Source organism: Aethina tumida, chromosome 5 (assembly GCF_024364675.1).
Source record: "Aethina tumida isolate Nest 87 chromosome 5, icAetTumi1.1, whole genome shotgun sequence".
Taxonomy (NCBI): domain Eukaryota; kingdom Metazoa; phylum Arthropoda; class Insecta; order Coleoptera; family Nitidulidae; genus Aethina; species Aethina tumida.
In genome coordinates, this window is record NC_065439.1 from 4,839,805 (window position 1) to 4,859,338 (window position 19,534).

General features: G+C 33.8%; 1 protein-coding gene and 1 long non-coding RNA gene across 2 annotated transcripts in view; one reads left to right on the forward strand and one right to left on the reverse strand.

The window, feature by feature from the left end:
• Positions 1-19,534, forward strand: part of LOC126265729 (uncharacterized) — a 177,561-nt gene that overhangs the window by 3,298 nt on the left and 154,729 nt on the right. The window lies entirely within an intron of this gene.
• On the reverse strand, positions 2,310-3,829 carry LOC126265755 (uncharacterized). The gene is made up of 2 exons (XR_007548230.1): positions 3,531-3,829; positions 2,310-3,465 (listed from the first exon to the last, which is right to left on the reverse strand). It is a non-coding gene; the product is annotated as an uncharacterized LOC126265755 (long non-coding RNA).

Here is a 19,534-nt window from a genome sequence, read left to right on the forward strand (position 1 = left end):
TATGTGGAAACATGAAATTCCATGAAACAAAACTTCTTGCCTTGACAAGTGGATATCATACCAAAATGGTTTGAGTAGCCATTGAGATCTACAAACATAAGAAACCATAAAACTTTATAAAGCTTGGGCACCATTTCAAAAAAACATAAAAATCTGCTAAGCAGATAAAAAGTTGTCATTTTTGTTTTTTTAATCATAAATCGTATAATTTGCAACAGTGTCAATTTAAGGTTTATAACCTGCTGCTCCACAAACATTGGAGTATGTTATTACTGGATGCATTAATATACGTGTAATGGTTTTTGGTTTCAGTTTATTTAAACAGTTGCAGTGATGGTTTTTAATTTCTTATAGCATTTTCTTCATATTTCAAAATTGTCAAATGAATTGTTCTTCTTAAACTCTTGATGATCACTGAAGATATGCCGTCACTTCCTAATTGACGTTCATTGGACATGTTTCATGGAAACAAACACTGTTGTTAGTTACGACGCTTGCTTCGTTCTAGTTCCTCGATGTGGTTGGACTTCTTCAGTTCTTTGAAATTTACCAAATAAATTGATCTTTCTGAATTGTTTGTGACGAATGAAGATATGTTGTCATTTTCTAAATTGCATTCATTCCTTTGTTGTTTCCCTTCAATATACTTTGATATATTTTGAATTTCTTCTCGTCATAAACTTCATTTCATGGAAACCAATACGTCGTCAGCATGGTTTCTCTTTTATTTGACCTGGTTGTAGTTGAATGATATTCTTCTTGCGAGTTTTAGATTGAAGCGGATCCCCGTTTTCTTGCTGCTCTTCCATTTAGATGTTCTTCAATCAGCTTTTTTTAATAATGTAAATATTTCTTTGGAAATTCCATTTTTTCTTAGCAAAACTGGGGAATTTATGCCTATATTATTAATATTAATTGAACATGGAATGGTTCCTAATAGAAGAAGAATCCATTTACTAATAATATTAATAAATCATAACATTTTTGTACATAATTATCTCTCTACCTGAAATTCTCTCACAAGGTTCTTGATATAAAAGTGTACTTTTCTGGATCATAGACACTTATTAATTTGGCAACAGCTATAAAATTGTTAAAAAATTGAGGAGTTCCCTCTTGAAAACAATATGGACATGCAGTTATTTTTGTCCATGGTCTAGAATTGGAAAACTGTTCTATTTTTTCAGAAGATTTTTAAACAAACTTTCCAAAAAGATATCACACTCCATTGACATTACTTTCGGGTTACTGTTATTTGCTATAATATACTAGTCGAAGTCGAAGGCTTTGCATATTAATATTCTGTTCTAATTTTTGTGTTTCATAAAAATCCTCTGATTTTTCATATTCCTCAGATTTATAATCAGTTGCATCTGGGATATATTCTCTTCCAGAAGAACAAAAAGGTTCTTCAAAATTACTTTCATCATATTTTTTTTGTATTTTTATTATTGTTTTGGTTATCATCATCAAATTGTAACGAGGTTCGTCAAAAATACGATTTGAAATGTTATTGTTAGCTTCTATCTGAAACGATTTCTTTTCAAATATGTATACGTTCTCTTCAACACATTGATCAATTTTTTCACTTTGTATAATGCATACGTCATGAATTAAAATTTTATTATTGTCTAAGTTTAAATTTTTATCTTTGGTACATACCAATTTCTTCCTAAGTAGGTACTTTTGTCAAATTTGTCCATTCAAATACCTGTTCTTGTCTTTCAGCCGCCTCAGTTTTCACATTCTCCTGATCAATTTCCTGTAATTTTACCAGTAGATTACGGACAGTGTGAATTCTGTTCCTCTGCTTTCTTGTACCATCTCTTTTTTCCCTTCTAGTTTTCAAATTCTATAGGTCATTGACTCCATTTTGAAGAGACACTTAATCTAGCAAATCTGATTTGCAAAAAGGCTAAATATTTTGCATCAGTTAACCTTCATAGTAATATAAAAGGTATTAATAAATAATTTCCTAACATACATTTAAGGTTTTCGAATTTATTAGATTTGAGTTTGTAAAAAAAAGTAAGAGTAATGGGTATTCCACCGTGTTCGCTTGATATCGATGTTCCGGTTGCGCACCCGTAACCTCTAAAAAGACTCTAAAATTGCTCGAGTTTATTTGGTAGCCAACCAAGATTCGCTTATCCGTTTTCGCATCGAATTTCTTGCGAAAGTACTTTGGAGTATGCACAAACACAGTGTATACAAACACACGAAGATGACCAACTTGAGGCATCTCGTTGGTCTTTGCTAATTTTTGAAAATTGAAGTGCGAGTGTGATGAGAATAATAGTCGAAGTTACAAGAACACTAATTGTTTACTATATTATTACAAAGTGCGAGCAGATGGCGCGTGATGCGAAACTCTTGTGGAGTAGCGTTGCTCAGAATAGGAAAGCTTCCGCGAAAAGAAACCAACAGGAATGCATGTGCCGTCCTCGCTTTGTTGGTCCAGGGTTGCGCCTATAGCGGTGTTGGACGCGTCGGTGCGGAGAGCGAGAGGCGTTTGGTGGCCGAGGAAAGCAGACGTCGCTGCATCGGCTATTCTGCTCTTGCATCTGTCGAAAGCTTGGTCGGTTTCGCTGGTCCAACTCAACTGCGACTTTTTCTTCGTGAGTCCCTTGAGCTGCTGCGACAAGGGGGCGTGCGGGGCAGCGGCATGACGGCGTGGCAGAGACGAGGTAACCGGTGAAGCACTTGTCCCAATTAGGTCGGAGACGTGCGTCACAAAGGGTTTCGAACAACAGGCGCATGTAATGGAGGTGCTCGTCGTGTCTTGGCGAGATGACGAGGATATCGTCCTGGTAGGGCCGCAGGATAAGCCAGCGTGGACGAGTGAAAACTGGTTGGCCGTGCGTCACGATGTGATGCTGAACTGGCATGTCTTGGAGGGTGGCCGTTTCCCCAGGCGGTGGCACAATTTTCATAAATTCGTCTTGGAGTCGGTGGTCGCTCGGGGATAACAATGTGCGAAATCAAACTGATCGAATGTGCACCTGGTTCTGGGCCGACGGTGCACACTTTAAGGATAGTAAGGCGGTCATGCAGGCAGCGATTGCGAAGGTTGATGACCAGATCGTAGTACCTTATCGCATCGGCGCCGAGGATGGCAGACTGCGTGTCCGCCATGACAAAAGGCTATTGGAGTGGGCGACGCAGGCCGAGGTCCAACCTAAGGCGACGTGTGCCGAAGGTGGCGATGGACGTGCCGTTGGCCACCTTCAGCTCCATCTCCTGCTTGGTTGTTGCCAGCGGGAAATACTTCTTTGGCAGGATAGAGAGTACCGAGTCGGAGTCCGCATTCATCATTTGTTTAAATACTTCCGAATGTGCCATTCACTCTCTTCATGTCGTGTATCAAATGGCCTTCTCCTTCCTGTAGACTGGTCAGCTCGGATACAAGTTTTCTGTACTGATCGGATACAGCGTTGATTTGTTGCAAATCCATGTTTCTGTTCACTGCTTAGACAAATATTCACATAACATACATATTTATACAAAGATTATTAATTATTTAAACTTACCCTGATTAAAAAATAAAGTCACTGCTTAATGATGATGACGTCGATGGTGTTGTAAAACGAATGCTGCTACTGCTGGAATGGTATCGATGAGAATAAGATGTAAAAGGAAAGTTCATCCTCCCCTGTCCGACCAAAATCACAAAATTGTGGTGTGGTGATTTTGTTAGGCGTGACTTGTACAAAAAGAATCCAGGCTTGTAAAATTAAAATGTATAAGTTTACAGTGTTTATTTCACAAAATATATAATATTTTTTTTACAAATATAAATATGAAACTAATAAACCTACAACAATTACAAAATAAATTTAATTATTATTATTATTAATGTAATATTCGTACAATAATTTCAAACAAATATCGGTATGAAGAAGAAAAGGAGAGGGAAAAGCCATTGTCAAGATTTCCATTATATTACATATTATGCCATTTAACAAAATAATATTTTCAATGCCGCACATGTGTACACAACTGTCTGCTCGATATAAATTTACTCAATTAAATATCGTATCGAAGGATAAACAAATTCCTTCGGACACAATTCGAAATGTAACTGGTAAATTGGTTATCTCCTCCAACTGCTCGATTGAAATATTTTGAATAAGACGAATAAAGTTTGTCAATTCTTCAATGTCAAAGGACACGTTGGTTTCATCTTCACAGGTGTTCACTGTTCTAACTCCTGGTGTACAGTCTCTGTCGCACATGTGTAAAAGTACACAACTGTCTGCTCGATATAAATTTACTCAATTAAATATCGTATCGAAGGATAAACAAATTCCTTCGGATACATTTCGAAAAGTAACTGATAAACTGGTTATCTCCTCCGGCTGTTCGATTGAACTATTTTGAATAAGGCGAATAAAGTTTGTCCATTCTTCAGTGTCAAAGGACACGTTGATTACATCTTCACAGGTGTTCACTGTTCTAACTCCTGGTGTACAGTCTCTGTCGCACATGTGTAAAAGTACACAACTGTCTGCTCGATATAAATTTACGCAATTAAATATCGTATCGAAGGATAAAAAAATTTCTTCGGACACATTTCGAAAAGTAACTGATAAACTGGTTATCTCCTCCAGCTGTTCGGTTGAACTATTTTGAATAAGGCGCATTTCATCAGAAATGTTGCGAGGCATCTATTTCTGCCTTTCGACAGTGCAAGGTAGATTAATTGTTTTTAATCAGTTATCATAAAAACGCGGAGTGAGTGGGAAGTATGTGGTGGGGGGGGGGCAACCATGCACCGCAAGCGATTCAGAATTCGAAGTGTAACTACAGATCTGACGCAGTTGCAATGACATGGGAATCCTTTTGCTACTGTCGATGACGGATTCAGGCTTCGCGAGTCTCGCTCGCAGATTTTTTTCGGCTGCACACAAACGGTTGTGCGAAGTGAAAGTAATATACAACAATGACAGACAAACAATAGACGAGCAGCTGCTCACTATACCTGAAGCGCACTGACCCTTCTATATCTGACTTGGAGCGCACACCTTCCAAAGGCTGTATCTCCGAAACTATTATTCGGATCGACTTTAAAAAAATTTAGGATAATATTCTTGAGAAATTAATAAGCAAAAAAAAATCGATTTTTTGAACCCACGAAACCCATGTAACCCCTTAAGGAACTAATCTACTAACTAAATAATAATGAAGAGATCAAATTAAATACTAACAGTTAAACTCTAAGTAACAAAAATAAACCTACAAAAAAAGAAACAAAATCCTGCCTCATAACAAACGAATTATACGTAAAACACTACACTACCACTACACTATTAACTAGAATCCTTTTTAGATGTTCAATAACTGCAGAGAGTTTCAAGTTGTTGAACAATGCGCTCTTTGGCGATCACTTCCCATTCAAGTAAGGCCAACTTGGCGTTTTGATATTTTTCTTTTGTCATTGCTTTTTCTTTTGTTATCTGAATTAATTCAGTATTTGCCGATAATGATTTTTCCAGACGTTCCACACGTCTTGGAAATTTGAGGTTTGGCACCTTCGTGTCTGAATTGTTTTTCCTCTTAAGTTCATGTACATTTTTTGAAACTTCTGCTGGAGAGAGTTGTTGCTCATCGTCGACATCTGAAAAACTATTAGGAACAACCGTCTTATCAGTATCGACACATTAAATTATAATATTAATTTCATTTACATTAGTATCTAATGTAATCGAACAGGTGGGCTCGATAATGTTAGGATGCCCAGAAGTGATTGTTGGCCCAATTATGTTCAAAACCTTGCTGTCCTCACTTGAAAGAACGATGTTAGTTGGGGGACCTCCACCAGTTTTTGTGATGCTTGTTTTTATCGCACAACCTTTCTTTTTCGCATTGCTCTTCATATCTTGCCACGTCTGCCACAAATGAATTATGTTATGTTATATATATATATATATATATATTATACAAACCCTGTGCCACTGCTGCCATCCTTTTTCGGCACCCGGAATAGAATTTAAAGTGACGGTAAGATTCTGCCTTCTTATATGAAAATTTATTGCTAAATTTACCGCTTTGTAAGCATGGATTTTCTTCCATAAAGTTAATGATTATGTTTTTCTGGTCTGGTGAGACATTTCCCACTCGTTTTTTTTTTGAGTTTTTTTATCTTTTTTGTCCATTATTAATTTTCAAATAACCTATTTAAAATAAAATTATTACATAAATATAATTGAAATGACATTTTACACATACCGTACCTTGTACTATATTTTATTCAATAATCAGCTTACGAATATTGAAAAATACGAAAACTTCCACGATAACTTTCAACTGTCATACGATATCATACGATTTTGCGACGTTGTCATGTTCAAAATATTTCGTATACGAATTTATATTCGAATGCGTTACAAAATACCACTTTCTATTCGTATTCGAAAATACTCACCTGAAAATATTCGTATACGAATTGCGTTCGTGTGAGTTAGAAAATCGTACCCCTGGTAGACCCGCAGATAAGCCGGCGAGGGCAAGTAAAAATTGGTTGGCGTGCGTCACGATGTGATGCTGAACTGGCATGTCTTGGAGGGTGGCCGGTTCCCCAGGCGGTTTCCAAGCTCGACACTCGTGAGGAGTTACTGGAGTTGCGTGTCTGCACAGCCTCCTTCAGAGCCTCATACTTACCGGACTTGGGTGGTGCGCGAATTAAGTCCGACACCTTCTGGATGCTTTCAACTTCCAGGGCGATTAACAGTGCATTGTAGCGCGAATTGTCCGTAGTGACGCGGTGCACTTGAAATTGAGCTTCCGCCTGGATTCCAGTCCGTTATCGCAACGAATAATGTTGTGATCTTTAGTGCGCCTTTTTACATGCGCATGAACAAAGAGATAACCAGTTACGAAAACCATAAATTAAAATACGTTTCTTAGAACAATGAGGCATTTTGGCCTTAACAACATATTAAAAAGAAAAACGTATTGAAATCAATAAGTTAACAATACATTTAATTTGTGTGCATTTATATAATGTATGTAATGTATAATTTATAATTTTTTATTATTATTTCGGAACAATTTGATATGTAGCAAGTGGCTTAGGGTACCCAGCAATGTGCTGTGGACCTGTGAATATGAGCAAGTACTTTTCTGGTTCAAACCTCTCGATGTTTGCCTCCAGTACACGAGTCAGTCGAATCAACAGAAACACAACAGTTTTTTCCAATTCGACCAAGACACTTTCCATTCCATGTCGTGTATGGCCTCCTTCCTGAAGACTGGTTATCTCCTCCGGCTGCTCGCTTGAAATATTTTGAATAAAGCGAATAAAGTTTGTCCATTCTTCAATGTCAAAGGACACGTTGATTTCGTCTTCACAGGTGTTCACTATTCTAACTCCTGGTGGACAGTCTCTGTCGCACATGTGTAAAAGTATACAACTGTTTGCTCGATATAAATTTACGCAATTAAATATCGTATCGTAGGATAAACAAATTTCTTTGGACACAATTCGAAATGTAACTGATAAACTGGTTATCTCCTCAGGCTGTTCGATTGCTGAAATATTTTGAATAAGGCGAATAAAGTTCACCGAGACACATCGATTGGGGGAGGTAAAACGGATACCATGCGAAATCGTTACGAGGCCACCACCGTTAAAACGACTCGACTTCGCAACCTAGGATTTGAAGTCTTCGAAATGTGGGAATGTAACTTCCGCGCATTATTAAAACGGAGTTACGAAGTGCGTGATTTTGTGGAAAACCATCCCGTGTTTGCCGTGATATTGCCACATCATCATTGAATGCTCGTGACGGTTTTTATGGAGGACTAACCGGAAACACTGTTACATACTACAAATGTAACGAGGGTGAGCGCATCAAATTCATTGACGAATGCTCGTTGTACCCGTTTGTGAGCAACCACGGCAAATTTCCTATAAGACACCCCACAATTCATATAGGATCTGCAGCTCAGGACATCGATTTATCCAACATAGATGGTGATAAATTCAATTCTCAGATAATATTTGGCTTCGCCTAAATCTTTCAGATCAAATTCTTCTCTTAGTGTTTATAGCACCTGTGTTGCAGTTTCGTTGCTATTTGACACTACAAGAATGTCGTCTACATAAATGACGATGTATGCTGCGACTTCGTCCCCTCGCTTCAGCTAGTAGAGACATGGGTCCGCTTGGGTAGGTTCAGCACCCATCTGTCGCAATTTCGTACTTAACTTTTCGTACCATTTCCTTCCGGCCTGTTTAAGACCCTTCAAGCTTCTTTTTAGAGACACACTCGATCGTTTTTAATGTGTTTGTCAAGCATGATTGCGCCCATTTGACTTAGTTCTGTGTTCCACGATAGCTTGAAGAAGTTCGATAAGATTCTTTGGAGCTTTCATGTATATTTCTTCGACCAAATTTTCGTTTAGATATGCCGTTGACACATCGAATTGACGAATTCTCACGTGTCTCTTAAATAATCGCATGTTACATGATACTCTGGATGTTGCATCCAAAATTATTAGTTGCGTGGTGCTACATAATTTGCGTATAGCTAATAATCTACTTCCAGTCGAGTTGGGCGTTTTGTTCGAAGATGAATTACTCGCGATTGACTGGCATTTATGACGATGTAAATAATATTGAAGAGGAAAATCCTGGCAATCGATTCAATCCGGAATTAGCTGCTAGACTACTTCTCTCTTGCCATTGCTTTTTCTTTTGTTAATTGAATTAACTCGGCATTGGCCGATGATTTTTCAAGCTGTTCCAGACGCCTTGGAAATTTTAGGTTTGGCACCTTCGTGTCCATATTGTTTTTCCTCTTACGTTCACTTATATCTTTGGAAACTTCTGCTGGTAAAGAGAGTTGTCGCTCATCGTCGACATCTGAAGAACTACTAAAAACAGCTGTTACATTATCGACACATTCAATTATAATATTATTTTCTTTTACATTAGTATCTTCTAATGCAAACGAACAGGTGGGCTCGATAATGTTAGGATGTCCAGAAGTAATTGTTGGCCCAATGATGTTTAAAACTTTGCAGTCCTTATTTGAAAGAGTGATGTCAGTTGGAGGACCTCCACCAGTTTTTGTCATACTTGTTTTTCTTCTTTATCTTCATATCCTGCCATGTCTGCTACAAACGAATTATGTTATGTTATATATATATGTTAGAAATAATATTATTATTCAAAACTCCACCGTAAAACACTAAAACAACCGACACGAACTGTTCATTTTCTATCGCCATTCTGTAATATTCGCTGAAGTTACAGATTCCTGTCATTCAGTGCTGTGTCCGTTCACCGAGAGGTGGCGGTGTATAATCAATATATAATCAATTGCATAATAAACAACGATTTATCAATAATCAATAATAATTAATCAATTACACAATAAACAACGGTTTATTAATAATGATTTTCATTAAAATACTAAACACAAGTCATTAAACAACAATGACGGTGGTCCATAGATCGCACCACAACAACATCAACAAATTTCGGCACCCGGAATAGAGCTTAAAGTGTCAGTAAGATTTTGCCACAAACTTTGTGCCTTCTTATACGTAAATGTATTACTAAATTTACCGCTTTGTAGGTCGATTTTCTTCCATAAAGTTAATAATTATGTTTTTTTGGTCTGGTGAGACATTTCCCACTCGTTTTTTTTTTGAGCTTTTTCTCTTTTTTATCCATTATTAATTTTCAAATAACCTATTTAAAATAAACTTATTACAATAATTGAAATGACATTTACACATACCGTACCTTGTACTATATTTTGTTCAATAATCAGCTTACGAATAATGAAAAATACGAAAACTTCCACGATAACTTTCAACTGTCATACGATATCATACGATTTTGGGACGTTGTCATGTTCAAAATATTTCGTATACGAATTGCGGTCATAACGGTTTGGTTTTCTTGATTCAAAACTTTCTCCTCATCTCGCGTGAAAAATACAATATTCCCTTTATCTGTAATTTTGCTCACGGACATCAGGTTCGTTGCAAGTGCGGGCGTGTAATGTTAGGTTTGTCACGCTTCTCCCGTTCACAATTTCAAACGTAACCTTTCCAGTGGCCGATATGACGGTTTTATCCCCGTTCGCTAAGCTTAGCTTCCCAGCATGTTCTTTGTCTATCTTCACGAATCGTTCGATGTCTTTACATAAGTGAGAAATGGCTCCACTATCAAGACACCATTGTTCGTTCATGCATGCGCTAACTTGAAAACATGCCTTGGAGGTTTCCGTGCTTGTGTTCTATCAGGACAATTCTTGGCCATGTGACCTACTTGCCTCCATCTGTGTCATTTGAAGTTGTTCTGCTTCGTGTTACTTTGCGGTTTCCTGGGACCTCTTGCCCACAAAGCGCCTGCAACTTTACTTGTTCCACCCTTGTCTTTTCTGAGCAATATTAATGCATCTCGCCTTGTCTTACTCTTATTAGGTAGTTTTATTATGCTTTGGATTTCTTTTGCAGAACCATGATGTCTTTGAAAAGTATCAGTGTTTTATTTCCGCAGTTAGTACGTCTGTAGTTAAACAATTCAAACATCTTGATATTGTTAATTTGGTGTAAAAAAATAATTCAATTTTTTTTTAATTTTTTATATTTATCTAAGTCGTTATTCTATATACAGATAATATTATAATCAACATTATTCTTTTAATTTTAATATTAAGAAGTATGATAGATTATTGTTGTTTTTGTGTTAATAGTTTTTCACTTGGTTCACACATTATTTATAAAATAAAACATTTTCTTGTTTTCTCTTTGATTGGAATATTTAATTTTAACTGGCTAAATATTATATTTTGCGATGCAACTGAACTAGTTGTTTTTCCAGCCAGAATTCAAACAATTATTTGGATGTCCTTAACAATGGCGGAACTTCATCCTTTATATTTCGGTACAGTTTGTCACCATACCTAAAACATAAAAATTATAAAAATGTGCATAATTAAATTGTCACAAATATATAAAATGAAAGTGTGCATAATCTCAGTTCGATGTACTGGAGGATGACCCGACATCCGTAACACCTCCCTCCTTAAGAAAGAGTGCCAGGGAGTCCTTTGTGACCCTTAGACGATTCAGGAAGTGTTGGATCCTTTCCCTTTTCTTCAACACGATATAGGCGAAGGTCAAGAGTGAAACAAGGCGTACCATTGATGTAGGTGACAGCAGGGTGCAGATGAAGTGGCTGGATTGGAGATATATCGTACCCAGTTGGAATGTCCATTTTCTGTAAAACAATTTTGTGTTTTATCGGGGGAAAATTATGAATGAAAATATCTGAGGTGACATCTTCTTCTGTATCGGTGCATCGGATTGTAAAACAATCAGCAGTTATAGATTCATTACACCGGAATGTCTTTGTTGGAGAGTATACAATTATTCCGTCTGGCAGATCGTATACAATTTCGGACTCGGCTCTGGCTGATGGGCATCGATATGGATTGATTTATGAGCAATTGCTGAGTATTTTCTTCTGACAGAAAAAATGTTTTATGGATATCTGGTGGCAGGTCTCGAACCAATGGCTGTGGGACATCCATGATGTGGGTGGCAAAATGAGAATTTGATCTTCATTGGATATTGGGAGAATTTTGATCAATGGGTAAGATTTAGCATTTAGGATGGGAATTTTCAAAATCAATATAACTTTAAAATTTGTGTGAATTAAAATTGTCTGACTATGTTCAAGTAGATTAGTTGAAATAATTTGACTGGGTGTATAAAATTTGTGTAACTGAGTTTCTAATCTATCAATTTCTTCAGCTGAGAATAGTTCTAAATTAGTTAAGTTTAATTTTGAAAAAGTTAGTGTTCGCAAAAGCATTAATAAGAAATCATTTATGTGCTCGATATTGGCAATTCCAATTTGAGCTTCATGAGTGCCTAAATCATCTTGTATTACTTGTAAGTATTTTTCTAGATGTTGGTTGTTTTTATTAAAATTATCAACTATTGAATGGAATCTATCTTGAATATGTTGAGCATTTGAAATAAGTTTGATAATTTTGATGGATTGTTCATCTGTTTAATCGGAAATTGTTTCAATGTTTTTGTTAATCGTTTCGAGGTCATCGTTGTCTGGATTACCAGAAATAAATTTAATAGTAGATCCTAAGAAACTTGCTAATCCGCGTTTTTTACGAATAAAAGTCAATTTATGAAAATTATTGATGGATTCTTTGAGTTTTATATTGTAAATTCGGGATAAAGGTGTCTCATTATTTAAAAAATGCAGTGATTTTAGACTCTGATCAATTTTAAATATATTGATGGAAATTGTAAATCTGTGAAAGAGTGAAAATTCCTGTTGGATACCAGAATCGTATGGATAAAATCCATTATTGGAGATGCAAATGTAAGAGAGGTCTAATCTATAAAAATAAATTAAATTTACTTACGAGGACGTTTGATTTTTCTTACATATTTATTTGTTCTCGTGTTTTTTGTAATGATAAAATCTTTATTTTTTGAGTCTTGGTTTTTGACAATCTCTTTTCTGTACGATTTTTCGTGCTTTTATCTGAAAATTTTGCGGCAGCTTGAAGAGTTATAATAAAGTTTGATGCTCCAGTATCAATTAAAACTCATAAATTGTGATCGGGAATGTCACAATGGGGTAGTCGAGGTAAATTTACTAAGCTGTTTAAATCTATGTTTGGAATTGCGGATGGCTCTCTATAGGAAAATTTTCAAATTGGGAATTATTGTCTTGTTCTTGGAAACTGCCAAAGGTTTCGTCGCACTGATTATAATCAATTGGATGGTCGATTTACGCTCGACAGATTTTCGACCAACTCGCTCGAACCAACGAATGCTTTTATTTATTCTTAACTGATCGATACTCTATTTAATCCAAGTAAAGTTGATTTGTTCTGATGATTTTGTCATTTATTGCATGCAACCTTTATTTTAAAAAAACACGATTGACTTTTTAAAATGCTTCATTTAACAATGACACGACAAACTGGTTTCCACTGGATTGATTGATCTTCTTTTGAAATATCTTATTATGATGAAAAGTCCTACATACAGCTGTAAAACGTCTAAGATGGTGGTTCCGGATAGGTGGTAAATGTCCAGTGTTTGAATACTTTCTGATTCGAGTGATTGAAACATGTTTTAATAATAAAATTTGTATTTTTAATTATTATTTATATGAGCACTGATTACAAAATCCATTAGAAAAATCAAAAATATATTTTTTAATTATTTCTTGGAATTTATGGTGTTAGCCCCACAGTGGGGCTGAAGTATTAAAGGCCACAGGAGACCTTTGTAAAAACGATTTCCAAAATAAAGAATATTAAATTGATAAATTAATTTAATAGAACATTTTGTTAGAATTCAAAAATTAAAAAAAATAATATATATATTAAAAAGATTTTCTTAATTAAAATGTTTTAAAACATATATTAATAATAAAATTTGTATTTTTAATTAATACATAAAAAAATCAGAAATATATATTTTTATTTAATTCTTCGAATTTGTGGGGCTGAAGAGTTAAGGGCCACTAAATTTAAATAAAGAAGCTTAAATTGATAAACTAATTTAAAAAAAAAATTGTTAGAATTCAAAAATTAAATAAAAAAATAAATATATTAAAAAGATTAATTAAAATGTTTAAAAACATATTTAAGTAATAAAATTTGTATTTTTAATTAATATTTACATATACATTGATTACAAAATCTATTAGAAAAATCAAAAATATATTTTTTAATTAATTCTTTGAATTTATTGTCTTCGTCCCACAGAGGGGTTGAAGTGTTAAAATGCCAAAATATTCCTCTGGAAAAACGTTTCTCAAAATAAAGAAGTGTAAATTGATAAACTAATTTAAAAGAAAATTTTGTAAATTTTGTAGGAATCAAATGTTTAAAAACATATTTAACATATCTTCTGCATCCATATTTCCAGTATTTTGATACTATAGATCCTAGTCCGTTTATTAGACCTCTTTTAGTTCTGTCTGAGTTTTTAAATAGGATTATTTTGTCGTCTATAATGCTAATAAGATAACTTAAGACTTTAGGGTAGTTTTTGAGTGTATTTTTGTATTTAGTACTATTATTGATCAACATTTCTGTTTCCTCGTAATAATTCATTAATTTTTTGTAATATGATTATGGAAGTATTATAATAATGTAGAAAAGTATGAGAAAAGTTTTGCAACTTGGCTGGTCCTAAATTTATTGAGAGTATACCGGGGTTATCACTGATATCTATTTCTGCCATTATGGTTGTCCATTAGACAATGATGGGCCTGTAATCGGAAATGTTTCATTTTTCTAAATGCATTTTGTTAAATTTCCTATCCGTTTTGTTTATTGGAATTTCCGGTTTAAATGTTTTCCTTTTTTCATTGATTTTCAAGACCTTTTCTTTTTTATATTTATTTCATTGTTTAGATCTGAAATTACTTTTTACAAAGACCGTTTCGAAGATTTCAGGTGGATCTTCACAAGTCTCATTTAATTTATTACTAATTGTAGTTTTATTCGCTAAAAGTCGTTCGTATATGATTTCATGTAGAGCAACCAATTTTTCTTTATGGCTTTGAACGAAATTCTTGAGAATAGTGATTTCTAAATTAATATCTAAAGATTTTTGCATATCGTAATTTAGGATTTCAAATGGTTTAACTTTGTGGTACTATGAATTGAACTATTATATGCTATGGTCTATTGTTTGATGTTCAGATGATCAAGAAAGGTGGAATAAAATCTCTCTATTAAGCCACGTTTTGGATGTTGGTTTTGAGTGAATAAAATTCAGTGAATATTTTAACTAATGTATTACACTAATCATTGGTAGGTTATAATTAGATTGTTACAGTTACAATTAGATTGTTTGAGTTCAAGTTCCGTATGGACTCTTTAGTCCCTTGGTTAGCAATTCTTAAACCATTTTGTATTAGAGTAATATTTTGTCGGTGGATAATCATAATATCGTCGGTAGAAGGAAAAGTAGAATTTGGGATAATGAGTAACTTTCTTTTGTGAGAATAGGAACTTTTAGAATTATTGACATTGTCTGATTCGACATAATTACAGTTGTTTTTGAATTTTCGATAATTTCATAAGGGCGTCGTTCAGAAGCTTGAAGTTGTTCCTTTGAATAAAGTGACATCAATGACGATTCTATTGAAATAATTTCAAGTTCAAAAATTTCTACGTTACTGTATCCCAATTGTGAAAATGAAATAGTACAAAAAAGCATTTCAATGAAATTTTGTAAATGATTATAATTTTGAATTAACAGTTGAATTATAGGTTTGTTTTAAATTGTGTGTTAATTATATCCAGATCTGATTGATTTAGATTACCAGTAACAAATTTAATTGTTGATTAAACCTCTTCTATATCTATTTTTTGATAATTTTTGAAACGAATTTCTTAGATTTTGGAGAGCATGATCATGAAGTAAATTTAAAAATTGTGAACTGGTATTTGCAGGGGAAATATTCGAAATGCTGACTTCGATAGTGGAAGTGTTAAATTGTGTAATGATCTTTTGTAAATATTTTATTTGTCTTTGTTGTCCGATTATTTCTTCATTGTAACCGTTACTTTGAAGGCATTTGCTGTCTAGGGCTTGAGTTTGAAAAGCTACCAGTAGCAGAATCTTGCTTTGTTTCTGGCTTTGTTTTTATAATATACGGTTAAAGGTTTATCAGAATTAATTTGGGAAGAACAATCAAAAGGTACATCGTTTCTACTTTTGTAAATTTTTTCAGGACGGTTTGTTGCTTTTTCTCGAGTCCAACAATATACTTGGTCAAAAAATGGTAAAAGTTCCTTTTTATGTTTTTCAACATAGTCCTCGTATATAGCAGAATCCGTATCTATTTCAATTAATTTTTAATATGGGCCGTATAATAGTGTAAAAGGGGCGTAATTGTGGAAGAGTGAATTTATTGGTTACTGCAGTGATGATAAGATCTTCCAACGGTTCTCGCGGATTTATTTCGTGATGGATATTTAATTATTCGATGAGAGTACTATGAAATCTTTCGATATGAGAGTTTGAGGAGGAGTTTCTAATAGTAGTAACGCGATGTTCAATTTTATGTAAATTTAAAAATGCATTAAATAGGCGACTAGTAAGTTCGGTTCTTCCGTCAGATGTGATTTTTTCGGGATAGTTATGGTTTGGAGAAAAAATGCCTTAAGTGTGCGTATGTTTCGTTTATACTATTATGGGAATTTTTGTGATAATTTGATATTATAATTTCTTGATCTTCTATTTTGGTAATATCTTTCAAACAAGTTGTACATAGTATAATTTTAAGAAAATTTGTTTTTTTAAATATTCTTCAATGATAGTACGAAGCAAATTTGGTTGGTGAAGAAAAATATAATAAGTTTGTGATAGATCAATGACTTCTTTAAGTTGACGTACTATTTGTTGGTCGAGTGTATTGTTATCTTGCAATACGATATGGATAACTTGGCGGACTTTGAATTTTATTATAAGAAAATTACTTTCTGTATTCTCAGTTGTTATAAATATTTGATTTTTAAATAATTTATTGGTTTATCGGTTATGGGTAGTTCAAAAGAAATGTTATCTGTCTGTGAATGTACTGTGGGAGTCTTGTCTATATTTGGGAGAATCGAATCAGTTTCGTTATTGTTAATTTCAATTCTAGAAAGAGCGTCGGCTACAATATTTTTTCCTTTTTTATAAGTAATACTATAGTCGTATTCTTCCAATTTTATCTTCCATGTAATTAACCGAGGTTGGGTGTTTTCAACTTTGAAAGTCAAATTAAAGGATTGCGGTCTGTTTCAATTTTAAAAGGACGGCCAAATAAATACGAATGAAAATGTTGTACAGAATCGACAATAGCAAAAAACTCTTTTTTACTTATTAATTGGATCGGTTAATTTGGCAAAATTTGGTATGAATCTTCGATAATAACCAATGAATCCTAAAAATGACTTGATCTCTTTAATAGTTTTTGTGATAGGGAAATTTTGTATGACTTTTATTTTGTTTGGGTTCGGTTCTAAACCATTTTCTGTTACAATGTGACCTAAAAATTCAACGCGTTTTTTGAGAAATTCTGATTTGTCCACTTGTACTTTAAGATTGGCTTTGTCAAGTGCAGAAAATATAAGTTTTATGTCGTGAATATGATCCTGATGTGATTTTGAAAATATAATAACATCATCCATGTATACGAAGCAATTATTATATAAATATGGTCCAAGAACTTCATCCATCATTCATAGTGCCCTTGATTAACGGTAAAGGCGACGTTGGAAATTGAACTGTCAGACATTCTAATTTGATGAAATCCTTGGACAAGATCAAGGCATGTAAAATATCTACAATGATCTAAATTATCTAAATTTTCGTCTATTCTAGGGCGGTGCTATTTGTCTTCAATCGTGTTTTCATTTAATTTTCTGTAATCAATTACCACTCGAATTTTTTTCATTCCTGAGGCGTCTGATTTTCATCGGCACACTGTAGGGACTTGTAGAAGGGCGAATTATTTTTTGATCTAAAAGTTTCCTAATTTGTTTAGAAATGGCATAAGCGGAGGATGCCTAAATGAGCGAGTATAAATTGCATTTTCATCTTTAGTTGCAATATGATGTTTAGTTGTGATTGAAGATGAAAGTAGTGACGATTCTTTATAAAAAATATTTCTATATTTTTGACAAAGATCAAGAATTTTGGTTTTTCTTCAAAATTTAAATGAGAAAGACGTAATTGTGAAATGTCTAATTTGATGATAGGAAATTTAGTTTGGATATTAAATAAATGCAAGGGATAGGCGGTAATTTATTTAGGAGCAAAAATTGGATATTTTAAATTTTGATTATTGGTAAATGCATTATTAAGAGACTGTATAGTAAATGTTTTTTGATAATAATGTTTAGTGTCAAATATGTCAGCTTTAGGGGTAATTATAGAATTGGTCACTCCGGTGTCTATTAAAACTTCTAGGTTAAAGAGGGAAAGTTTAATGAACGCTAATTTAGGTAGATTGCCAATATTGTTTAAGCCTATGTCACATTCGAGTTTATGCTGACTTTGTAACAATTTCACACATCATTTCATCAACATCTGTGTTATCTGAACACAATGTTACCTGTTCTGTCTCTTGGCCGGAATCGTTATATGATTCGCATGGATCAGGTGCATTTCCGTCAAAAGCGTCGTCTTCAAAGCAATGACCGTGAGAATAGAAATCATAATTTTCTATGTTGTAAGCATTTTGTCTATAATTATTATTGGGAACATTGATGGTTGGAGTGGACATTGGTGTGGAAAAATTGGATTTATTTTGGAGTTTTTGTTTTGTGAAGGTAAGGGGGGATGGGTTTAATAATATTTCTGAGAGGTCTGGAATTATTAAAATTTGACTGAAGAGGTTTTGATTTAAATTATAATTTTGGGGTACATGGTTAAAGAATCTGTGAGACTGAACCATATGCCATATGTTTTATTCCTACCTAATTTAGAGTTTCGTAGGGTTCTACTAAACGCTTCTTCATTCTTGAATTCAGAACAACGCGACGGGCATTCTTCTAAACTTTTATATGTACTATATTTTAATAAATCCCGGTAGGGTTGAGAAATCCCCTCTACTTTAAAAATAAGTAGAGCTTTTTGTTGGAAAAGTTCGGTTTTAAAACGAATAACATTTGCATCACTATTATGTATATTAATATGGTCGATAAGTTCATTTAATTTTTTGTCTAACCGTAAATAGTAATCAGAATAATTTTCATTGAAATTTTGAACACAAGTTGTTAACCATCTTTCTATAGTGAATTCAGATATACGGTCGCCAAATTTTCTAAGAAGTTCGGTACGATTTTTTCTCCAAGTATCAAATGAATTTGGAATAAAGTTGTCGAGTTTGTTTGCAAATATGAATGACTTTGGAGGTCCGCAAATTTTATTTAAAACATAAAGGTTGAATAAATGTAACTGGGTAACTGGTACCATGGAAAAGTTCGATAATTTTGTACATGGCGATAATAAAGTGGCTGAGGGATGCTTCACCATCACCGTAATTTGGAATAACTTTACAAAATTGTTTTAAATGGTTATCAGTAATTTGGGGAGGAGAAAGTTTAAAAACCCCTCTCCGGGCACCGATCCGAAGATCATGACCATAGTGTACATTGTAACCCGAACATGAACTATACCAAGCACCTTTTTGAAAATAATAAATGAATAAAAAGGGGATCAAATTACTATTTTAGTCTAATGGACAGAAATGTATTGTTAATATAATTCATGAAAGTATTTTAATTCTCTCCCAGAATGAAATAAAAAAATATTGCACAATGCTAAAATAAAAAACATTCAAAAATAAAGCAATTAAAAACAATTCAACAACAAATTAAAAAATATTCAACAATAAACAAAATAACACCTACAACTAACATGCATATATATATATATATATATATATATATATATATATATATATATATATATAAATAAGAAAATATTTTAAACATAACATTACATATCACAAGAAACAATAAAT